Raw genomic sequence first — 22,856 nt, 5'->3', positions numbered from 1 at the left:
TCAATGACTGAGGTGTCATTTAGCAAATGCCCTTAACATACCACTGTGCAGACCAGAGCCAGAGAAAGTGGAATGAAATTGCACACAGAGAGTTCTGTTTGATAAAGGAGGGTCTTCTTGTCTTTATGGATGACTACACCGTGGAACAGACTAATAGGGAGGGCTGATGAATCTTGGAGATCCTTTAGGAATGGAAAAGACAACAGTTTATCTGGAGTAAAGGCAGGTGATAAACTAGTCTCACTCAATTCCTTTGTGCTTTTGGAATTGATGGTTGTCTCACTAAGGAATTTTTTCTCACCTTTTCTGCTCAAATCTACTCATAGAGGCAAGAGTTTTATCTAGGAATACATTACAGTAAAGGAAATGCTCAGCTATTTCCACCTTACAAAGGAAATAAAAATCTTTCAATCGCAGGGTCCTTTTGAGCTGCCATCCTGTCTATCTTCTCTTTTCAGGCAAAGCTCCTTAAAGACTTGTCTGTGTTTGTCCACCTCACTTCTCCATTTATTCCTCTACCCACTGCATCCTGACTTCTTCTCTGAAGCACAGACCAACACTACTAATGTGGACACTCACATTAGCGTATTCAAAGGTGTACTTTTTATCCCTTATCTTACTAAAACTTGTAAGAGCAACAACATCACTTGACCAGTCTCCTTCTTGAAACACTCTTTTCCTCAGATTTCTTGTTGCTATTTTTTATTGTAGTAAAATGTATATAACATAAAATTTGCCATTTAAACTATTTTAAAGTGTACAATTCCATGACATTAACTACATTCACAATGTTGTTCAATCATCACCACTATTTATTTCCAAAATTTTTCATCACTACTAACAGAAGCTCTGTATCCATTAAACAATAACTCCCCATCTTTTCTTGGATTTTGTGACACCATACTCTTCTAGTTCTCTCTCTCTCTCCCTCCCCACTCCTTCTTTCTCTCCCCCTCCCTTTCATCCTTCTCAGGCTTCTTTGTGGGTGTCTCTTCCTTTGTCCATTACTTAAAATCTGAACTTTTTGGATACTGTCCTAGACCCTTGTCTCTTTTTACTAAATACATTTTCTTCTGTAAATCTCAATCTGTTTTGAAGCTTCAATGAGCATCTAAAGCTCAGCTCTCTTTCCTGAGTCCTTTGATATAATTTCTTACTTATCTCTTGCCTCCCACCAATGCTACCAGCTTTTTTGTCCCTATGTTTTACATTATTTTTATTTTTTTGCTTTATGTTATTTTTTCTTTAGCAGCATCCAGTTTGCCTCATGATTAGTGACTAGCTAAACAAATTGAAAATGTCTGACTTTATTATCAATCTTTACTACAAAACTATAAGATCTTTGAACCCTGGGAAGCACATCTTGTTCAGTGTATTATTCCAGGACCACCCCCAGTGAGGCCTGTTGAGACCCTCATATACCGGTGAAAGGAGCTAAGGGTGCTGGACCTTGAGTGCATGGAACAGGAATTTTAACTCAGGTGGTCCAATTCCAAAGTTTGAAGTTTCACCTCACCAAAAATCAATTATTGTTAAGCGAATTTAAAAAGCATTGGAATATATGCCATTCATAAAAACCCTTCCTTTTCTTGGAGAGCTTTACATAGATCATGACTTGTGTGTGATTTACTGATTGGTACAACCTGATTGCTCCTCTTGTTTTTCCAGTGGGACTGTAAACTCCTCAGAGTAAGGAGAGTGCTTTGTTGTCTTTTTTCATCCAGTTTTATTGAGATATAATTGGCAAAGTTTTAGTTTTTTCTTTTCCTTACCTTTGAAATTGCATTTCCCTATACTTGGAATTTATTTCTCCCTCTGCTTACTTTTCTTCATATTCCTAAGATCTCAGCTTGGAGGTTACTTCTCCAGGGAGCTGGTTGGAAACTCCTCCTAACTTCTCTTACTATGTTGTCATTGCCAGTCTTACCTGCTGGTCCCTAAATTCCATGACTGGTATAGATGAGAACTAACATATCTATTATGTATTTCCAGTCTCAGCACATAGTAGGCAATCATTAACTATTTGACTCAACAGCAATGACTATTATTGAATGAAGTTATAAGGAAGTATTGAGGACATCTAAGTATCTTTATGCTGACAGATGGATACTAGAGGTTGGAGATAAGTGATTTGGTCTGGCCCTTGCTTTTTTTGTGTGTGATATCAAAACATTTTACATTTTATTGAGAAACAATAAAAGTAATGACAGGGCTTTTATGGACAATTAACTAGAAGCGTCAAAACCTTATTTGAGACTTAGCTTGATGGGTACATTAGCTTGATTGATATTCATTAAGATAAATTCCTATCCAGCACTGTTTAAATTGAGGTTCTACCTTTCCTTTTTAATTAAGAAAAAAAGAAAGAAAGAGCTCCTATGAAATAGCGTTGCCTCTGCTCTGTTATTTATAGAGCGTGCAAATTTCTGGATGCTCTTGCTCTGTGAACTACCAGAAGGAATCTGTAATGGCCTGTTCTGATGCTGTCTGTGTTCCAGGCACTTTGGAGGATGTATATTTGCTCTGAAATAGACAGCCTTGTTGCATTTCATGTGGAGAGGAGTCTTGTTGAAGAAGATCCAGTTGCACTGATCAGGGTTATGCAAGGGCAGTGTGATGTTATACATTCTACAACAGCCCATAATTGTGAAATACATACTTCCAAGCCCTTGTTGATAGGAGTTCTATAAAAAGGGCTTGGAAGCATTTTCTAACAAAATTTCCATAAAGTATATATATATTTCAGATTTTATTTTATAGCCATAAGCTTAGCCTTCAGTTTCTTTATATTTAAAATGCCTTAAGATCTTGGTGTCTTGAAAAAATTTCAAATAGGTTTCATGACTGAAAAATGTATTGTTTAAATTTTTTTTTTATGAGATGATACTTTAAAATATAATTTAAAAAATCTAAAAAGCCAGACTTAGGAAAATATCTGCAAATCAGTTTAAAAAAAAAAAGGCAAGTGAGGAAAATGGACAAGGGAAATGACTAATTTCCAATATAAAAATAATAAATGGTTAATACATATGAAACAATTCAATTATATTTATAAGGCAAATGCAAATTAAGACAACAATAAAACTGAATTGACAAAGCTCAAAGAGTTGTAAAGATATAAAAATTAAAGATAATTTCCAGTGTTGGCAATAGTAATGGCTAGTGATTATTGAGTGCTTACTTCATGCTAGATATAGTACTTAGTTCTTTGCCTTTACTAATGTACTTAGTCATCATGAAAAATATTTGAGGCAGATGTTATGGTCAAGTCAAATTTTACAGATGAGGAAACTGTGACAGAATGATGATGAAAAATTGCTGAAGGACATACAACTAGTAAGAGACGAGACAGAAAGTTTGATATGATATCCATTATACTACACTGCTTGGTGAACTATTAGGTTAATAGATGCTGCCATAAATGGCTACTTGGGATGATTGTTGTTATAAATATTCTGGAAATCAATATTGGTCTCATTTGGGTTACAGAATATGTGGTTTAACTGCAGTAGATGATCATCTCTGCTGCTCTTGCTCAAGAAATTTCTTTATATCTTTTTCCTGTATTCTTTATGCTTTTTGTTCCCCTAAATATTATCATTATGACTGCATCTTACAATTTTATAATCCATGCCAACACACATCTGCCCAAGAATTCACTTACCTAGGTACTCATCTTTGGTAACTATCGTATTTCAAATCAGTTTTATCTTAGAATATCTTCTATCTTAAGCTGAATCACAACTCAGAGTAGGAAGAGACAAGGCCCCCAGTGGACTGAAATGACCCCTATTAGAAGAGATGGGATTGTACAAAAGCCATACTTTACAACTGTGCCCAGAGTCAGCTGTGGCCTGGTTGATCGCGTGGGGCTGATAACTCAGAAAAAGGAGAACGCCTTGCTGGGGGATGGCATATTTCCAATCTCTACCTATGTAAACATCTTGATTAGACAATCTTAACCATCAGGAGCAGCAGTCCTGTACATTTTTTGCTCCTCTGCACCCAGGCTGCTCCTTAGACAGAGTGCACCTCAAGTTATGAGTCATTCCCTAAGGTTCTGCCCCTGTCTTTTCTACTCAGGAAAGTATATCCTATGCTTTTTCAAGCTACACTTTCTCCCCACCCCATCATTGTAGCATATACCACCACCCTTAGGAGTATCCCACCCACGTGCACCTGGAGAATTACTGCTCTAGATTAAGAGAAAGAATTTAGAAGAACTATGACTTGATCTATTTTGCCAAATCAGGAACTTCCGAAACTTAAAACAAAATGGATTTATCTGGAGTGAGCTCGTGCTCCTCCATATCAAGCTGCTCAAGGCCTGAAAGACAGATGCGTTCCGATCTGATCTCCTTCTCTCCAGCCTCCCACCCAGCATCTGGCACTCCCATTCCTTTGAGTGTAATTCCATTGCATTAATGAAAATGTAGCCCCTGCAACTTTATTTCTAGATCTATAAACAGTACCCAAGAATATTCTCATGGGCTGTGCTTATTTGAATATGGATATGCTTTAATTTATAGTTAGATTAAATGGTTTAATTTTATCCATAATGGGGATAATTCAAGGTGAGAAGAGTTCTGAGTTATTTATCTAAGGGAGTTTAGTTAGCTATAGCTCGAGGAAAGCACTGTTTAAAGTCCTTTGAGAGATATTTATCTAGGGGGTCAAAGAGTGGGATGTGTTTGAGCATTTTGGAAAAAAGCATCTTCTGTATATTAAAAACAACACAGGAAAAAGACTGTTTGGTTTGGAAAGTAAATTATGTTACTTTCAGATTATGTAAATTCAGAACTTTGTTAGAATATTAAATAGGAATTAATCAGAAATAATTAGCAATAAAAATTAACTTATCTAACTAAATTCAAAATATGTGGATTTTAGCAAATTAAATAGATGAAATACAGATGCCCAAAGCTATTATTATAGTAAAATTAAGAAGATATTTTTCATTCATTATCCTTATTAATTTGATAATCAAAACAATCTCATTATGATCTTAATTTACATCTCTGATCACTACTTGATCAGGTTTTTCATATATTTATTTTTTCAGGCTATGCCCTCTTTTGGGAATTGTCTATATCCTTTGCTCATGTACCTATAGAGGTCTTGTTGTTTTTCTGATCAATTTACCATCTTTGTTGCAAATATATTTTGCTCTCTATTTCATGGTCAAGGGTACTACCTAGCACACTTACAGGTGTTCAGTAAATATTGATTTCATTTAAAAAGAGCATTTTTTGTATTTAGAAGTACTTTTTCCTTGTGTTATTGATTTATTTTACCTAGTACATGAATTAACTGATATATTTATTATTTTAAAATACATTCTAATTTTACTTGTATACCTCCAGAGCATTTCCTTTGGAGTTGTTATTTTTCCAGTTCTAAAGCTTTCCATGATTAGTATAAGTGCAGGAGAAATTTAAAATGTTCCATAAGGCTGAGCACTTTCAAAAAGAAGGCAGACATATCTGAATTGGAGTTGCTCCTCTTTTTGCTAATAATAGCTCTCTGCTTTCCATGAGATGAGGTTTTTATGGTGCTTCAGGGGGTTGAAATTGGAATGGAATGTAATATGTTGATAACAGAAAATGTTTTTAAAAATGATACATAATTTGTCAAAGTTTTCTTATTTAATGTGTTTGAGCCATTGAATTGCCTATTGGCTTCATAGGGGCAATAAAATCTCCAATGTTATTGCAAGTCAAGGTGGTCTTTGTCATTTTTCTGCTTTCCTGGCAATGTTAGGGACCATGACTAATAAGGGAAATCTCTTTGTAGGAACATATTCCACCCCATTATATTGTGCTCATGTCTAGGCCTCCAAATGATTAGATTTCCTGGTGCTGAAACACAGCCAAACCAGTCTTCCTGGGGCTGGACTGCCATGGTTACTACTAGACAGTCACCATCACTGGCCTTTCCTGCTTTGACCAAATGGTCTTATGTACCACCTGTTTTTTTCTCCTACAGTTAAGTTTCCTGATTTTGCTCTTAATTTCAGATTCTTGTCTTTGAATGTCTTATGAACTAAAAAAGTTCATGTAGGACCCTGTGAAACCTTGTCTTCTTTCTTTTTAAAAAAATTTTTGAATTTTATTTTTATTTTTTTGTACAGCAGGTTCTTATTAGTTATCTATTTTATACATATTAGTGTATATATGTCAATCCCAATCTCCCAATTCATCACACCCCCCTCCCCCCGCTTTCCCCCCTTGGTGTCCATACGTTTGTTCTCTACATCTGTGTCTCAATTTCTGCCCTGCAAACCGGTTCATCTGTACCATTTTTCTAGGTTCCACATATATGCGTTAATATATGATATTTGTTTTTCTCTTTCTGACTTACTTCACTCTGTATGACAGTCTCTAGATCCATCTACATCTCTACAAATGACCCAATTTCGTTCCCTTTTATGGTTGACTAATATTCCATTGTATATATGTACCACATCTTCTTTATCCATTTGTCTGTTGATGGGCATTTAGGTTGCTTCCATGACCTGGCTATTATAAATAGTGCTGCAATGAACATTGGGGTGCATATGTCTTTTTGAATTATGGTTTTCTCAGGATATATGCCCAGTAGTGGAATTTCTGGGTCATATGGTAGTTCTATTATTAGTTTAAGGAACTTTCATACTGTTCTCCATAGTGGCTGTATCAACTTACATTCCCACCAACAGTGCAAGAGGGTTCCCTTTTCTCCACACCCTCTCCAGCATTTGTTGTTTGTAGATTTTCTGATGATGCCCATTCTAAGAGGTGTGAGGTGATACCTCATTGTAGTTTTGATTTGCATTTCTCTAATAATTAGTGATGTTGAGAAGCTTTTCATGTGCTTCTTGGCCATCTGTATGTCTTCTTTGGAGAAATGTCTATTTAGGTCTTCTGCCCATTTTTGGATTGGGTTGTTTGTTTTTTTTCATATTGAGCTGCATGAGCTGTTTATATATTTTGGAGATTAATCCTTTGTCCGTTGATTCATTTGCAAATATTTTCTCCCATTCTGAGGGTTGTTTTTTGTCTTGTTTGTAGTTTCCTTTGCTTTGCAAACCTTGTTTTCTTTCTTGCATAAGCTGTAATGACCTCTATACTGTACTATATAAATGAAACCAACCTTGCTATTGATGATTGGGTCACGTTCGACAAACAAGTCAAACCTAACCATGACAGGGTTGAATATGCGGAAGGCCAGCAGCCTCTGTGATGATGGCTTTATCTGTTCATTCATTCATTAATTCATTCTCTTCTCCATTTGATAAATATTTTAGGGCTGATCGTGTTATAGGCACAGCGCCTGTAACTGTGGCATTCTTTTTTTTTTAAACATAGTCCATTCTCATTATTATTATTTTTTAATTAATTAATTTATTTTTGGCTGCGTTGGGTCTTCATTGCTGTGCGCGGGCTTTCTCTAGTTCTGGTGAGCAGGGGCTACTCTTTGTTGTGGTGCACAGGCTTCTCATTGCGGTGGCTTCTTTTGTTGTGGAACACGGGCTCTAGGCACACAGGCTTCAGTAGTTTGGGCACACGGGGTCAGCAGTTGTGGCTTGTGGGCTCTAGAGCACAGGGTCAGTAGTTGTGGTGCATGGGCTTAGTTGCTCCACGGCATGTGGGATCTTCCCAGACCAGGGCTTGAACCCGTGTCCCCTGCATTGGCAGGCGGATTCTTAACCACCGAGCCACCAGGGAAGTCCCTGGCATTCTTCACAGATCGTATGTGGCTTATGGTGGCTATTATCAGTACCAGGAAAATGTCGGTAATGTTTTTCCCTTCCTTCAGACCAATAGTGAGCTAGCTCAGACCAGGAGCTGTGTTATAGGATGGCTCTGCTACAGAAACATGGAAATGCTATTTAATTTATGCTCACCATTTGGGTAAAGATTCTGCCTCTTTTTAAAGGTCTTGGGAGGCTTGACAAAAGCAGTAACCATAGTTATCCAGAAGACTTTTTTTCATGATGAGTAAAGAGCCTGAAATGTTCTCATACATTACATATATTAGAATAATATGGTTTTTAATGACTTCTTAATTTTGTAATAAGCTTGGTTTCTAAGCTCTACTTCTGAACATTGTTAGAAAATTTTAAAAGAGCCAAATTTAAAATAAGTTTAAATGCTTTTAACTTAGTTAATATCTAGAATTAGAAAAAGTTTTTATCAATATATAACGTTGTAAATTAAAAATGGCTAGCCTCTCCCCATCCTTTATTATCCACACTGACTCCCTTGAGTATTATTGCTAAAAATATGTCATTGCTGAGACTATAAGTGTTTGCTATTATTTTTATTACCTTTTTCTGTACAGTCATATATATACACATACATATATACACACATACATGTTCAAGTACACACACATATATACTTTTTTAAACATATAACGTTACATTGTATATGCTGTTGAAAATTTGGTTTCCTTTCTATTTATTTTATTACATTGTATATGTTATTAAAAATTTGGACATCCTTTCATGTCAGAATATACAAATATAATTGATTTTGTTTAATGACTGCATAGTATTCCTAGTTTGAACAGTTAATGTTTTATTTAACCATTCTCAAACTGATGGGCATTTAGGTTGACTTCAGATTTTTGCCTTTACTAAAAAATCTTGCCATGGACATCACTTGCCCACTTACTTTGGGATACTTGTACAAGAATTTCTTTAGGGTGTATTCCTAGAAGTAGAATTGCCTGGGCAAACGTTGAGCATATTTAAAATTTTCAAAGATACTAAGGACAGAACATCAGAGATTTGGAGGTGCTTCTTTCCCTCTTCTCTCCCCTCCAGAAAGGAATGTATCCATCACAGTTTGCCAGAGCTCTGCTCTAAGCTAGGATATCTGAGGATAAACTTGTATAAAGGAGAGTCAACCGGCCAGTTCTCCAGCCTGGTATAAGAGCTTGAATTTATAAGTAGAGAGGGGAATACTGAAGTTGTTATTACTCAAGCTGTTATAAAATTTCTTCCCAGATATTAAAAAAGTAATTTGTTTTGTTTTTGAGCCCAATTTCAAATGGTGTAGCCCTTACGTACCTTGAGAAGATTGTCTCTGAGTCTCACAACTCTCCTTCCTATTGGTCAGGTTTGGCTCTTTTTTTCTTCATTGAATCATTTTCCTCTTGTTGATTATTTTGTATTTCATAAGTAGTGAGTTTGCTGACTCATTGGAGGTCCTAGGCTGCTCTATATAGTTTCACTCCTATCAACTTTAATGACATCTTAGAAACATCATGATGGTAAAGGTACAGATCTCCTTTAAAGTAAAAGGAAGAAAAAATATGTTCCTATTTTCATGCTATCTTGAGTTTTCTTAGCTACAACAATCCAAGTGATGTCAGTGACCTTGGTTTATTCCCTCTGCCCCTGATTTTAATAGGCCTGAGATTCTTATTAAAACCAGAATGATGTTTATGTTCATATATAAGTAGCTAAAACACATAGACTGATTTTTACTTACCTCATCAATTTCAGGTTAATGTCCACACCATTTTCCTCACTGACCTTTAGGCTCTCTGTGAGCATTACTGATTTCTCAGTTTCTGCCTTGTATCGAATATATGTTTCTGCTAATTGTATATTCCCTTAGTTGCATAATTTTTCTTTTAGTTTGTTTTACTATAAAAGTAATAAACATTTTTTTTATAACAGAACATACTTTATTTATTTTTAAATTTATTTATTTATTCATTTTTGGCTGCGTTGGGTCTTCGTTGTTACGCGTGGGCTTTCTCTGGTTGCGGCGGGTGGGGGCTACTCTTTGTTGCAGTGCATGGGCTTCTCATTGCAGTGGCGTGTCTTGTTGCAGAGCCTGGGACCTAGGCGTGTGGGCTTCAGTAGTTTCAGCATGCGGGCTCAGTAGTTGTGGCTTGCGGGCTCCAGAGCACAGGCTCAGTAGTTGTGGCACACGGGCTTAGTTGCTCCGCGGCATGTGGGATCTTCCCAGACCAGGGCTTGAACCCGTGTCCCCTGCATTGGTAGGTGGATTCTTAACCATTGCGCCCCCAGGGAAGTTCCATAATAATTTATTAGAAACCATTTAGAAAGTACATACATGGGATTTTTAAAAAGTAACCATCACTCTACTCCTCAAAAAGATTAGCTGTTAATATTTTGTGCATTGTCCCCTAGGATTTTAATTTTTTCATTCTACATAATTTAAATCATTCTATATATAAATTTTTTATCTTTATGCATTTTTATCTTTACACATTTACTTTTTATATTTTGTATTGTTGTAAAATATACATAATATAAAACTGACCATTTTTAAGCGTACTCTTCAGTGGTATTACATACGTTTACATTGTTGTGCAACTATTGCCATCATCCATCCACAGAACCCTTTTCATCTTCTGAAACTGAAATTCTATACCTATTAAACAAAAACTCCCATTCCCCTCTCCCCTCAGCTCCCGTCAGCCACCATCCTACTTACTATCTTTATGAGTTTGACTATTCTAGGTACTTCATACATGTGGAATCATACAGTATTTTTCATTTTATTCACTTAGCATATGTCTTTAAGGTTCATCCCATGTTGTAGTATGTATCACAATTTTTCCCCTTGTTAAGGCTGAATAATATTCCATTGTATGTACATACCTCATTTCTGATCTATTTACCTGTTGATGGACACTTGGGTTGCTTCCACTTTTTGGTAATTGTGAATATGGGTGTAAAAATATCTCTCTAATCCCTGATTTTACTGCTTTGGGGCATATGCAAAAAAGTGGAACCACAGGATCTTTTGGGCATATACACAAAAGTGGAATTATATATTTGATTTTTCTGAGAAATTGCCATACGGTTTTCCGTAGTGGCAGCACAATTTTTTGTGCACCAACAACAGTGCACAAGGGTTCTAACTTCTCCACATCCTAACCAACACTTGTTCTTTCTTTTTTCTTTTTCTTCTTCTTCTTTGTTTTTCTTGATAATAGCCATCTTAATGTGTATGAGGTGGTATCTCATTGTGGTTTTGATTTGCATTTCCCTAATGATTAGTGATGTTGAGTATGTTTTCATATGCTTCTTGACCATTTATAAATCTTCTTTGGAGAAATGTTTATTCAGGTCCTTTGCCCATTTTTACTTGGTTTTTGTTGTTGTTGTTGGAGTTGTAGGAGTTTTTAGATATCTGGATATTAACCTCTTGTCCTTAGGCAGTTGGTGCTGCTATAACAATTTTTTTTTTTGGTCAGAGAAAATCTTTATTTCTCCTTAACTTTTGAAGGATAATTTCTCTGTTTACAGAAGTCTAGATTGGTGGGATTTTTAAAATCTCGCTATCTTAAATATGTCACTCCACTCTCTTCTTGCTTACCTGATTTCCGAAGAGAAGTTAGATGTAATTCTTACCTTTTCTCCTGTCTAGGTAAAAGTGCTTTCATTCTTTGGTTTATTTCAATATTTTTTCTTAATCTTTGATTTTCTGAAATTTGGATATGATAGGTCTAGGTGTATTTTTCTTGGCATTTAACCTGCTTGGTGTTCCCTGAGCTTCCTGGATCTGTGGTTTGGTGTCTGACGTTAGTTATCTCAGGCCATTGGATCCTTTCTTACTCTATTCCAGTCATAATGCCTTCCCTCTGGGCCTCAAGTGCACCAAGCTCCTTTCTAACCTTAATATCTCCATTCTGCTATTCCTTCTCCTTGATATACTTCTGTCCTAACTCTTCCTCTAACTTCATTTCATCCTTCAGGTCTGAGGTGAAACATTTACTTCTGTAAGAAGGAACAAAGTAGGACATGACAGGTACAGGCTCTCTGGCTCAGGCTCTCATCTACTTTCTATTGCTTTCTGCAGAGTCTCAGGAAGACATGAGTTTTAATAATTTGCCAGGGAAAACTTAAGGGCAGAAAGTGGACATTTATTACAATTTTGAAAGATTTATTTTCAGAGAGTAAAGTTTGTAAGATAATGTTTTGAAGAGATTTGAAGAACAGGGATCATGTTATTTAATTCTTTTGTGTTTATCATAGCAATGGTTCATTATTTGAAAAGTTTGTTGACATTTGTCATTAATACTATGGTTGTTACAAGAAATACTTATTTTTTTTTTTTTTTTTTTTTAAAGAAAGTACTTGAACTGTGTTTTTTTATTTTTTTAATTAATTTTTATTTATTTATCTATGGCTGTGTTGGGTCTTCGTTCCTGTGGGAGGGCTTTCTCTAGTTGCGGCGAGCGGGGGCCACTCTTCATCGCGGTGCGCGGGCCTCCCACTGCCGCGGCCCCTCCTGCCGCGGAGCACAGGCTCCAGACGCGCAGGCTCAGTAGTTGTGGCTCACGGGCCCAGTCGCTCCGCGGCATGCGGGATCCTCCCAGACCAGGGCTCGAACCCGTGTCCCCCGCATTAGCAGGCAGACCCTCAACCACTGCGCCACCAGGGAAGCCCAAGAAATACTTATTGGTAGGTTGATTTCTAAGTATTCCTGTTGCATTAAGAGAGATTTACTGGTAAGTAGTCTAGTTTCTAGACTGGTCTACTGTGTTTCTGTATTCTTTGGGCCTCTAGTAATGCACTCATACCTGATTCATTCATTTACTTAATCACTCATCCATTCAACACACATTTCTTGAGACCTTTACATGGCAGGTGATATTGAAATTACAAAGAAAAATGAAGAATAACGAATGGCTCTGTCCTTAGAGCCCACAGTTTGCTGAGGGAGACAGATTTTTGCAGAAACCTCTATACTGTGGTATCCAATATGAGAACCAAGAAAGAATGTTAATCAGGCTTCACTCTAGAGACAGAATATGAACAAGTTCTGAAGGGAGAAGTGCGGTGCTGGCAGAGTGAGTGGTGTGAACCAGGGCAGGAGGCTATAGAAATGATGCACATGTGTGGGAACTGAGAATCGTTTAATGTGACTGGAGTGTAAATTGTGTGTGGGGAGAAGGAGAACGGCAAAGGAGGAAGCGAGAAAGCCAGATGGGGCCAGATGGTAAAGTAAACCCTTGAATACTACACAACTGTGTTTGAATTTTCTCATGGACTTGATGGACAGTGACAGTGGGAATGACCTAATCCAATTATTGTTTAGAGATATAATTCTGGAATCAGTGAGGAGAATGGCCTGCATCAGTTAATACAACATGGACTCAATTAAGTACCTTGTTTGTGTTCCCAGATGGTGAATGTATAAAATCTTTTGTTGCCACCTAAAAAATAATATAGCCACCCCTTTTTATGGAAAAAAAAGGTAAATGATAATAAAACAGTCAAAGCAAAAAAATAATAAGTGTTAGCTCCTCTCTGAAAAAAATAATTTCAGTTGATGTGTTTTTTTAATCTCCATCAAATTATTTTTCTCTATATAGTTAGGTTCTTTTTTCATTTAAACATTCCACCATAGTCTTTAATAAGACCTGTGCCTTATAAAACTGAATGATTATATGCTTACCAAACAGATTTTAAACTTGTCAAGACTCAGGAACTGGTTTTGGCAGAGGAGAGATAAAGCCAGCACTTAGGTGTTTACAACATAACGTGTCTGTCAAGAGGAAAAAAGCTGCAGCAGGCAAGCTTCTGCGAAGGCCTTTTATATTCTGTCACTTACTCTTCACACTTCTTCATTCAGAACATTTATGAACAAACTTGGGAGATTCACAGCCATCCCCTAACAGTCAGTGTGTACATTTATGGGTCTAAATGAATATAAAACTACTTTATGAGTGAAAATTCCCCTTCCATAAGAACTGAGAGCTGTACAGCTGTTTTGTCAGTGGCATTTTATCACTTTTCTGTATCATTGGCTTTAAGTAGATGCAAGGGGAAACAAATCATTTCAGTGCTTGGAAGCAATGCCAATCATTTTGAGAGAATGAGAAACATCAGGATTGATTTTGCTTTTTATAAAAGGGGTCACTCTCATCGAATGATTTAGAGTCTATTTTGAAGAAATGTGTTATTTCTGTGAAAAAGGATTTCCCAACTGAGCAGTTGGAAAATATTCTACAATTCATCCTTATAGCCAAGCATAGAGATCAAAGAGAAATGTTTATTTCCTTTCTACATTCTTCAGAATAATTTTTGATTTGGAGAAATGCTAATCCAGTCCAAAAAAGAACTCATACTGATGTTCATGTGTGACCATTTTTGTTTTCTTTTTTGATTTTTCTTTGTTTATCTGTCCAATAAATATTTACTGTTTTGTTTTGGTTTGGTTTTGGGTTCTATGATCCAGCTCACAATTTGGACAACCTCTGGACGAGGTGAATCACTAGATGCTGGACCATGAAAGAGAACTTTTATTAGGACTAGCAGCTGATATGCCCTGTGACTCCTTGGAAAAGTCCGAGTCCAGGCTTCTTCTAAGCCTGCCCAACCAATGTTCACCCTCTCCCTGGGGAAGTCTAACTATGGCCAAGGCAGCTGCAAACATCAGGACAGAAAAGTTCTCTCTGCCCCTGGGATATGGGTCTACAAGCTCTTCTGTGTTCTCTTTGGGATGGAAAGAGTTACTTTATTCATAGACAATTCAAAGAGAATTAGTCTCTCTAGAAGCATTATATGTCATAATCAGAGATCAGTAGATATTTAAAGTGAGTCATGGTCAAAATCTTCAGGGCTAGAAGGGACTTTAAAGGTCATCTGATGTTGAATCTCCTCTCTAACATTCTAATCAGTTCCTCCCGTAGGGAGCTTCCTGGTTCCTTGGGCTACCTGTGTCTGTATTTGTTATGACACATGGACATTTTTTCCTTATTTCTGTCTAAAATCTATTCTTTTAACTGTCATTCTATTTGTCCTACTTATACACTCTGGAGCCTGGATTAGAGCTCACTGTTTAGACCAGCACTTCTCAGTTTGGGCTTGCTTAAGAAATTGTCACAATACAGATTCCTGGGGCCAATCCCCAGACATTGATTCAGTAGGTTTGAGGTTCTGCCAGAGCATCTGCATTTCTAACAAGCTCCCAGGTACTGCTGCTGCTGGTCTGTGGATTACCTTTGAACAGCTGATTTAGACTATTCAAGATTCCTTCTCCTTTCTTTTGGGAACTGCACCTGGTTTTCCTTTGGGGACTAACTTGTCTCCTACTACAGGCAGACTGGTTGGTACTGGCAGCCAAGCCATTTACCAGCCAAGTGGTGGGCATGTGACACAAGGTGGGCCAAAGGGATGCTGATTCTTGAGAATGTGAAATGAGGGCAAGAGAGGTAGGAGCTCCATCATCCTGTTGACCACAACTCCTACCTGTGTCCCTGGGCCTGTCCTGTTCCCCACTGCTTCTGAGTCTAGAACTCAGGTTTTTCTTCTATTCTTTGAACTACCTCATATCTCTTCAATAAGTGATGGTTTTTCTTCTAGTTCCACTTCAGTTTTTTCTCCTCTTCTTTCTCCTCCTTTTCTTCCTCCTCTTCCTCTCCTTTTTTTACATTAACTGTTTAGTTTCTACTTCTTGCCACCAACAATCTGAACAGATAAAAATTACAAAGAATACACCTGCTGTCTTGACCCTAGTCCACACTTCCACATAAAGACAATGCCGACTTGCTTCTCCAGGTCCAGATTCCCTGTGCTTTCATTGATTCTTCGTAGAACATGTGTTTTACGTCTCCACATTATGATGTTTTCTTTTGGTCCATCTACTAGTTGTCTCCAATCCTTTGCCAGTTCAATATAGCATGATCCAGACTGCAGAGAGGAAGGAGATTTTTATCACCCCTGCTGTGGGCACTATACTCTGATTAGTGCCACTTAAAGCAGAAAAAGAAAGAAAAAAAGGACAATTACATAGTAGTTTATTGATCAGTGTCAACAGTGAATAGAGATCATCCAGGTTCCAAAGTGGATCTTCTGTACTGAATGTTTTAAGTTTGGGTGTGATTCCTCCCCTACCCTTAGTGCCATGTTGCCCAGACAGAATACCAGATGTCTCTCGCTTCTGCTGATAGGCAAGCAGGGAAATGGGCCTTCGATGGCACAGAAAGCAAGGGTTTCTTTGTACAGCATGTGCTCAGGGCTGGTCTTGTATAAAGGACGAGACTCAGAACCATTATCGTGTGCTTGGGGACTGTGTTGGCAGTCTGAAAAATAGTAGAAGCAAAAGGCTCTCCTGGGATTCTTCTTAAATGCAGACAAGACAATTATTTATGGGCTGTTTGGCCTTCCTCATTCTGGGAGAGTCAGAGAAGTCTGCGGAGAAATCAGGGATACTCAGGAGCATTAGGAATTAAAAACAAAAAACCCAAAGTATTGCTATTATTGCTATTCCATGTAAATACTCAGAAGTTTAACTTTTTGACTTGATATGCATATTCATAACTAGTCATTTCTTGGGCGGGAACTTCTCAGGCAATAACAAATGGTCCTCTTTGTCCTCAACAGTGATTCTGAATTTAAAGCAGAATGACACAAAGCATTTGGTCCCTTGCCATAACAATGGTAGAGAATAGAGGAACAATAAGTCTTTGGATTTTTTCCTCTAACTTGCTTAAAATTACTGTCATGTGTTCCTGAGATTTAGGTTCAGGCTGCTTCTGTCCAGCAGAGTGAGGTTGGACAGAGGGAGGGGATGGAGTGTGGTGCTTTTGCAACAAAGGCCTCTGCAGAGGCATGGGAAGGTCTGCTGTTAGGATGGTCCATCAGAGTTGTCCCAAACTGAAGCAATGGGGCTGAGCCTTTGTGTTCCCTTATCAACTGGTCACTGGATGCAGGCTACCCTCGGCAGGGGGTGTGACCCTGGCTGAGGTGGTGTTGTCTCTCTGACCACAGTTCCCACCGAGGGCCTCAGCTGAGAGCTGTCAGATGGCCGCAATCCCAGCAGCTGGCCAGCGGGTCCTGACCAGGGGATACTGACAAGGAGCTGGGCAGTGCCCCACACCCTCCATCGGTTCTGGCTGTCCCCGTGGATGCCTGGTGGGTCTGGGTGACATAAGGGAGTTAATACTCTGTCGAGAGGGTTTTGATGGATGATGGGAGATGGAAAGGCACCATCTTTTAAATAAATCCTCTCCTTTCTTTCCCCCTGTGGACTGTTCTGAGACGCGGTTCCTGAGACTGAGCAGTGTGCTGCATTTGTTGCAAAGGTGTGCCTGGCTTGATGACGTCCTTCCTTGTATGTGTTCTCCCCCACTTCTCTACCTCATTTCCTTATCCTTCTTTTTACCCCTGAGGGTGTACCCTTGCACTGAAATGTCAGCACAATATCTTTTGCCTTAGCCTCTGTTTTCTAGGGAACCCAGGTTAAAGCTGAAGGACCTTATTGAAATTCCCGGAATTATAGAACTTAAGTTAGCAGGGGCCTTAAAGATCACCTAGTCTAATACTGCCCATTTTACAGGTCAAAAAACAGAGGCTCAGAATTCAGCTATTTAAATGCATTGCAGACCCAGAACCTGGGCTTCCTGATTCCTGCTCCCATGCTCTTCCAACCCGGTCATACCTTATCTACATTAACCCGCTTGGAAAGTGACTTTACCCCAGAAAATGGCCCTGTGATGGGATTATAGGAGTATCTGGGACCCATCTTGGATACATGTGCATTTGATCTTTTTGAGGCACCTCATGTGAATGCCTCCCAGAGACTGTCAATAGTCTAGTCTCTAGACTGTTAAAGCTGGTAGGAATCAGGGGGATCAGCGAGGCCTGTGTTTCCAACCTAATCACCATCAAGGATCCCTTCTGTTACTTCCCTTCATCTCTACCCCATAATTCGTTTAAAAAAGATTTCTTCTGACTTGCTTTATTAAGACATAATTACTTTTCTACTTCTTTAACTAAAAACTTATAACACTTCCGCCTTTTATATTGTGGATAAATATATGGCTTCTATTTAACTCTCCAAAAGAGAGAAGAGAGTGATAAAGCCACCTTTACACAATCCTCCCAGGAGCCCCAGGGATGGAACCACTAATCAGATCTGCCCCCCATACCTACCCTCCACTGCCCCACCCAACAGAGGCCCAGCAGATATCAGACTAGATATCTGGGACTCCTGACTTGAACTGGGAGGCTCTTCCCAAGTTCCCGGCAACATTCCTCCTCAAGAGGCTCCCAACCTCATCAGTCACGGTCAAGGTCCTGACAGTGGACTATTAGTTAGCAGACACTGTCACTGCCCAAATGTCTGTGCCTGTGGTTCCCTCAGCCTCTCTGCTCTGTGGAGATTTCTCTGCTCCGTCCTCAGCTGCCGTCCCTCCTCTGGGAGGCTCACCCAGGGGACAACATGCTATGGGGTCTTGTTAGTTAAACTCCAGTTGTTATTTATTCCCTTTTCCAGAAGCAGTTGTTGGCGAACTAGCCATACCACACTGCTCAGCTCCAAACTGCATGTATGACCAGGAGAGGGGGGACACATGTAAGTGGCCCCTGCCTGTCACTTTCAGGTCTGTCTGCATTTGGATTTCCCTGAGAAGACAAGCACTGAGGTTCAGGGGGAGGGGAGTCTGTGGTATGACTTTATGGGAGACATTTGGCTAGAGCTGAGTTCCTTTCTTTAGTTATTGGGACTAATTCATTCAACAGATGGATTCTTATTAACCTCCTAAAATTGAGCTGGGAATCCAGAGAACCAGGTTCTGGTCCTTACTCTGCCCCTCATTTGCAATGCCATCTTGAGAACATCTCAACTTCTGCAGGGTTCTGTTTCTTATTTTATAAATGGGGATAATAACAACCATTTTAGCTTCCTGACAGTTAATCACTCTCTCCGCCGCTGTATCTTGGTTCAAGCCATAGTCATCTCTCCTTGGACATCTGCAAGATAGGCTCCCAACTGCTTCTTCTCTTCCTTTATAGAAAGTCTGTTCATCACAGAGAAGTCAGAGTCATCTTTTAAAAACGTCAGACTATCACTCTCCTGCTTCAGTGCCTCCAATCGCTTCCTCTTGGACTTGAAATGTGTGTGTTTTGTTATGGCCTTCTGTGGTCTAGCCTCCGTTTACCTCTCAGTCCTCACCTCCTCCCTGCTCTTGCTGGCGTACCGTGCTCTAGCCCCATGGATGTTCGGTTTGTTCTTGCAAAGCACCAAGCTTTCTTCCTGCCTCAGGGCCTTTGCATTGCTGTCTCCTCTGCCCGGAATGCTTTTCTACACCTGGCTGCCTCTTTGTTGTCAGTCAGGTCTCAGCTCAAATTATTTCCCCTGCGAGGTCTTTCCTGACTGCCCTACTTAAAGTAGTTCCTTCATACCTGCCCTTAGCCCTTCTTTTTATTCCATGATTACTTATCCCTGTCTGAGATGATTTAAACTTAACAAATAAATAAATACTACAGTTAGTAAGTTTTCTTCCACTAAAATGCAAGCTGCATCAGCCAGGGCCCATGCTGGCCTGCTTCACTATTGTATCTATTTCAGCCACTAGACACCCCAGGGCTGATGTTCATTAGAGATGTGTTGAATGCTTTTGTTCATTTCATGATGCTTATTGAGCTCTTACTTCATGGTAGCTACTGCCCTAGTCATGAGGATTATCAGGGAACAAAACAGACAATGCCTCTGACCTCCTGGCGCTTGTATTCAACGGGAGCTGGTTTGGAGGAGAAATCAGAAAGTATAAATAAATTAACAACTAAATAAATGTCAAGAGGTGTAGAGTAAAGATAAGACAGAGTAAGGGGTTTTGGAGTGTTGGGGCAGGATGGGGGTCAGGGGAAGTCTCTCATTTGATGAGAGACTTGAGGAGAGTGGGAAGGCAAACGGTGAAGGTTGGGGGTGGTGGCGAAAGAATATTCTGGGCAAAGGCCTTGAGGTGGGTGTGTGCCTGGTGGGTTGGAGGAATAGCGTGAGGCTGGTGTAGTTGCAGCAGGGATAGCAGGGGAAAGCAGGAAGAGTCAGAGAGGTGGGGGACCAAGTCAGAGCTCCTAGGCTGTTAGGTCATGAAACATGCAGGAGTGTGGGCTTAACTCTGAGTGAGAAGGAAACCTTTGGAGGCACAGGATCAGAAGTGACATATGATCTGTCTTACGTTCTAGAAGAGACACTGGCCATCATGCTGAGGATGGAGCCGCTGGAGGGTGAAGATAGGGAAATACTGAGGAGACCAAAAGAGGGGCATTCTGAGTCAAGGTCTATTTCACAGTGAAGCAGGCAGGATTTGGTGATTGAGGGAATATGGAATGGGAGAGAAAAGAGTCAAAGTCTGTTCCCAGGTTTTGGCATGAGCAATCAAAAGAACAGAGTAGGGCTTCCCTTGTGGCACAGTGGTTAAGAATTCGCCTGTCAATGCAGGGGACACGGGTTCGAGCCCAGGTCCGGGAAGATCCCACATGCCATGGAGCAACTAAGCCCGTGCGCCACAACTACTGAGCCTGCGCTCTAGAGCCCATGAGCCACAACTAACAAACCCAAGTGCCACAACTACTGAAGCCCGCGTGCCTGGAGCCCGTGCTCCACAATAAGAAAAGCCACCTCAATGAGAAGCCCGCACACGGCAACGAAGAGTAGCCCCTGCTCGCCGCAATTAGAGAAAGCCCGTGTGCAGCAACGAAGACCCAACACAGCCAAAAATAAAAACAAATAAATAAGTAAATTTATATATAAAAAAAAAGAACAGAGTAGAATAGACAGCATTTTTTGGGAAAGAATCACGGTTGATCCTTGAACAACACAGGTTTGAACTGCACAGGTCCACTTATATGCTGGTTTTTTCAATAGTATAATAAATACTTCAGTAATACAGTATCCAGGTTGGTTGAATCTGTGAATATGGAGGAACTGTGGAGATGGAGGGCTGACTCTAAGTTAATGAGGATTTTTGACTGGAAGGAAGGTTGGCACCCCAAACCCCCATATTGTTCAAGGCTCCACTGTATATCATCTTAAGGTGGTGTTGTTATTAACATGATTGATTCTAGACCTGCCTTTATTTAAGAACTATTCTTAGTTTTAAAATTTCTTAAAAATATATTTACATGTGTGTGTATGGGTGTGTTTTGGGGTATATATAAAATTTTGTAAAAATATATTTGCATGTGTGTGTATGTGTGTGTTTTGGGGTATATATAAATGGCTGGAGGGCATGAATAAATCATATCAATAATTGATAGAAGCCTACATTTGCTATGTTGCTAGCTGGGATGGCCTGCCTACACCCTGCTTCCCATCTCATTTTGGATAGTAGAAAATCAAAGCCCAGAGAAGTGAGGTGCTCTACTTGAGGCCAAATAACTAGTGAGTAGTGGAACCAGCCTTGGAACAAAGGTCTCTGCTCTGTCTGACCTCTGCTCCTTCCACAATATCACACTAATTCTCTACTTACTGTTTCATCGCATTACAGCAACTGGCATTTTTTGAGAGCAAGGATTAGACATAGATTGAGTAAAACAGACACATTGTTAAAGATCACTGTGTCCTCAGAAATGCTCAGAATCTCCCAAAAGTCGGAGAGAGGGGGAGAGAAGGCAGCATGAATGTTTACAGTCACAGGATGTGAAGCACTAAGCATGTGTCTGTAACTTATCCCCAAACTTGAGTATTTATTTCCTCTTCTTTATGCTTGTAAAGCAGCAAGAAGAGACAAGCTGTTCCATTCAGAAACCACAGAGAGAAATGCTTCCATGATGTGAGGCTGCCTGTAGCATATGGGATAAATTCTTTGGAATTAAGATGCAGACATTCAACAGACCATCCTTCCCTCCCAGAGTCTCTGCCTGTGACACTGGGCCCTTGGGAAGGACTGACTGGCTGTGTTTGCCTTGGGAAGGGGGGCTGAATCCATACTCCCTCCCTTCCACCCCTACCCCAAGAAGGGTCTTTTCTTGGCAAAGCTGTGAAAGGTCAGTAGTAAAACTGGCACACTCAGACTCTCCTTGGCTGTTTCTTAAGGTTGGAAAGTGAAAGATATAAATGTCTAATTAGAGAAGAAAGACACTTGCACATTTAATCTTGGTGGGGCCTGGGGATCACACTCCGTCTCATTCTCGCCTCTGCTACCCCCGGTCTTCCCTGACACTTCTCCTATTACTTTCCGACAGCCATGCCAGTCACCGCACTTGAGCAACTGAGCCGCGGTTTGCTGCTGCTGTCATTGATATAGGGGAGACATGAGGACCAAAGCCTGGGTCAGGTTTCTTTTGTACTCCATGGGAAAAAGCCACCAATTCAAATTCCGTCAAGGATCATCATGAGACTTTAGGCTCTGCTAGATTCATCTGTAGAAAATTCCCTCCCTAAAAGACAGACTGAAGTGTTCAGATAGGTTTCAATAGAAAATACCAGGCTGTCATCTTCTGGGGAGGCGTGATTTTTAAAGCAAATTAGCCACCGGTATTTTGATGAGTTTCAGCTTCTGAGCTTTTTCTACAGTGTGTGGGAACTTTAGAGTACTACTCTTTAGATTTGAAAGCAAATATGTGAATACTCAACAAGTGTTCGTAATTCCCAGTCCTGTAGGGGTAAAACACTGGGGAAGAGGATATAAAAAAACAAACATCAAACAGGCCCAAGTGGAAGCGTTAGGCCATTTTGGGGTTAGGACAGGTTCATGATCTTGTCTAATCACCAATTATCCCATTCATTTGAGAGAAGAAATCTCAGTCTTTTTCTTGCAGGGTGTCAGGGACCACATGGCAGAGTTAAAAAAAAAAAAAAGAAGAAGTACAATTAACAGTAGAGAGTTTACATTTGGTTAAAGGCTTTTCAGCCCAAATAGCAGAAATTATCCTTTGCATTCCAAAAACTTTGCCAGTAATTCAAAGAGATGAGTTTAACAACAAGCTGGGTTTCATGCCTGATCACCTCTCAGCCCTTTGTTGAAGAAACTCAGCATGTACCTGGATGGCTGACTTCGGACACCACAGTGGTGTTTTGAATTCAGACCTCCGAAGATGCTCCCTGCTAGGGGTAGCTCCCAGCGCTGCTTGGTGGAAGGCCTCAGCACCCACG

General features: G+C 39.7%; 1 long non-coding RNA gene across 2 annotated transcripts in view; it reads left to right on the top strand.

Annotated features, from left to right (window-relative positions):
* LOC309622570 overlaps window positions 1-22,568 on the top strand; it is an 80,893-nt gene extending 58,325 nt beyond the window's left edge. Inside the window, exons 2-3 of one of the 2 annotated variants that reach the window (XR_014240986.1) lie at window positions 7,026-12,054; window positions 12,411-22,568. This is a non-coding gene — a long non-coding RNA (uncharacterized lncRNA). Of the gene's footprint in view, window positions 1-332; window positions 12,055-12,410 lie in introns of those variants that run through there. The other variant, XR_014240987.1, reaches the window with a different exon arrangement.
* Window positions 22,569-22,856: the final 288 nt, after the last annotated feature.

This window comes from Balaenoptera borealis, assembly GCF_965194805.1.
Source record: "Balaenoptera borealis genome assembly, chromosome: 2".
NCBI classification, from domain to species: Eukaryota; Metazoa; Chordata; class Mammalia; order Artiodactyla; family Balaenopteridae; genus Balaenoptera; species Balaenoptera borealis.
This window is presented reverse-complemented; position numbering and strand designations above follow the sequence as displayed.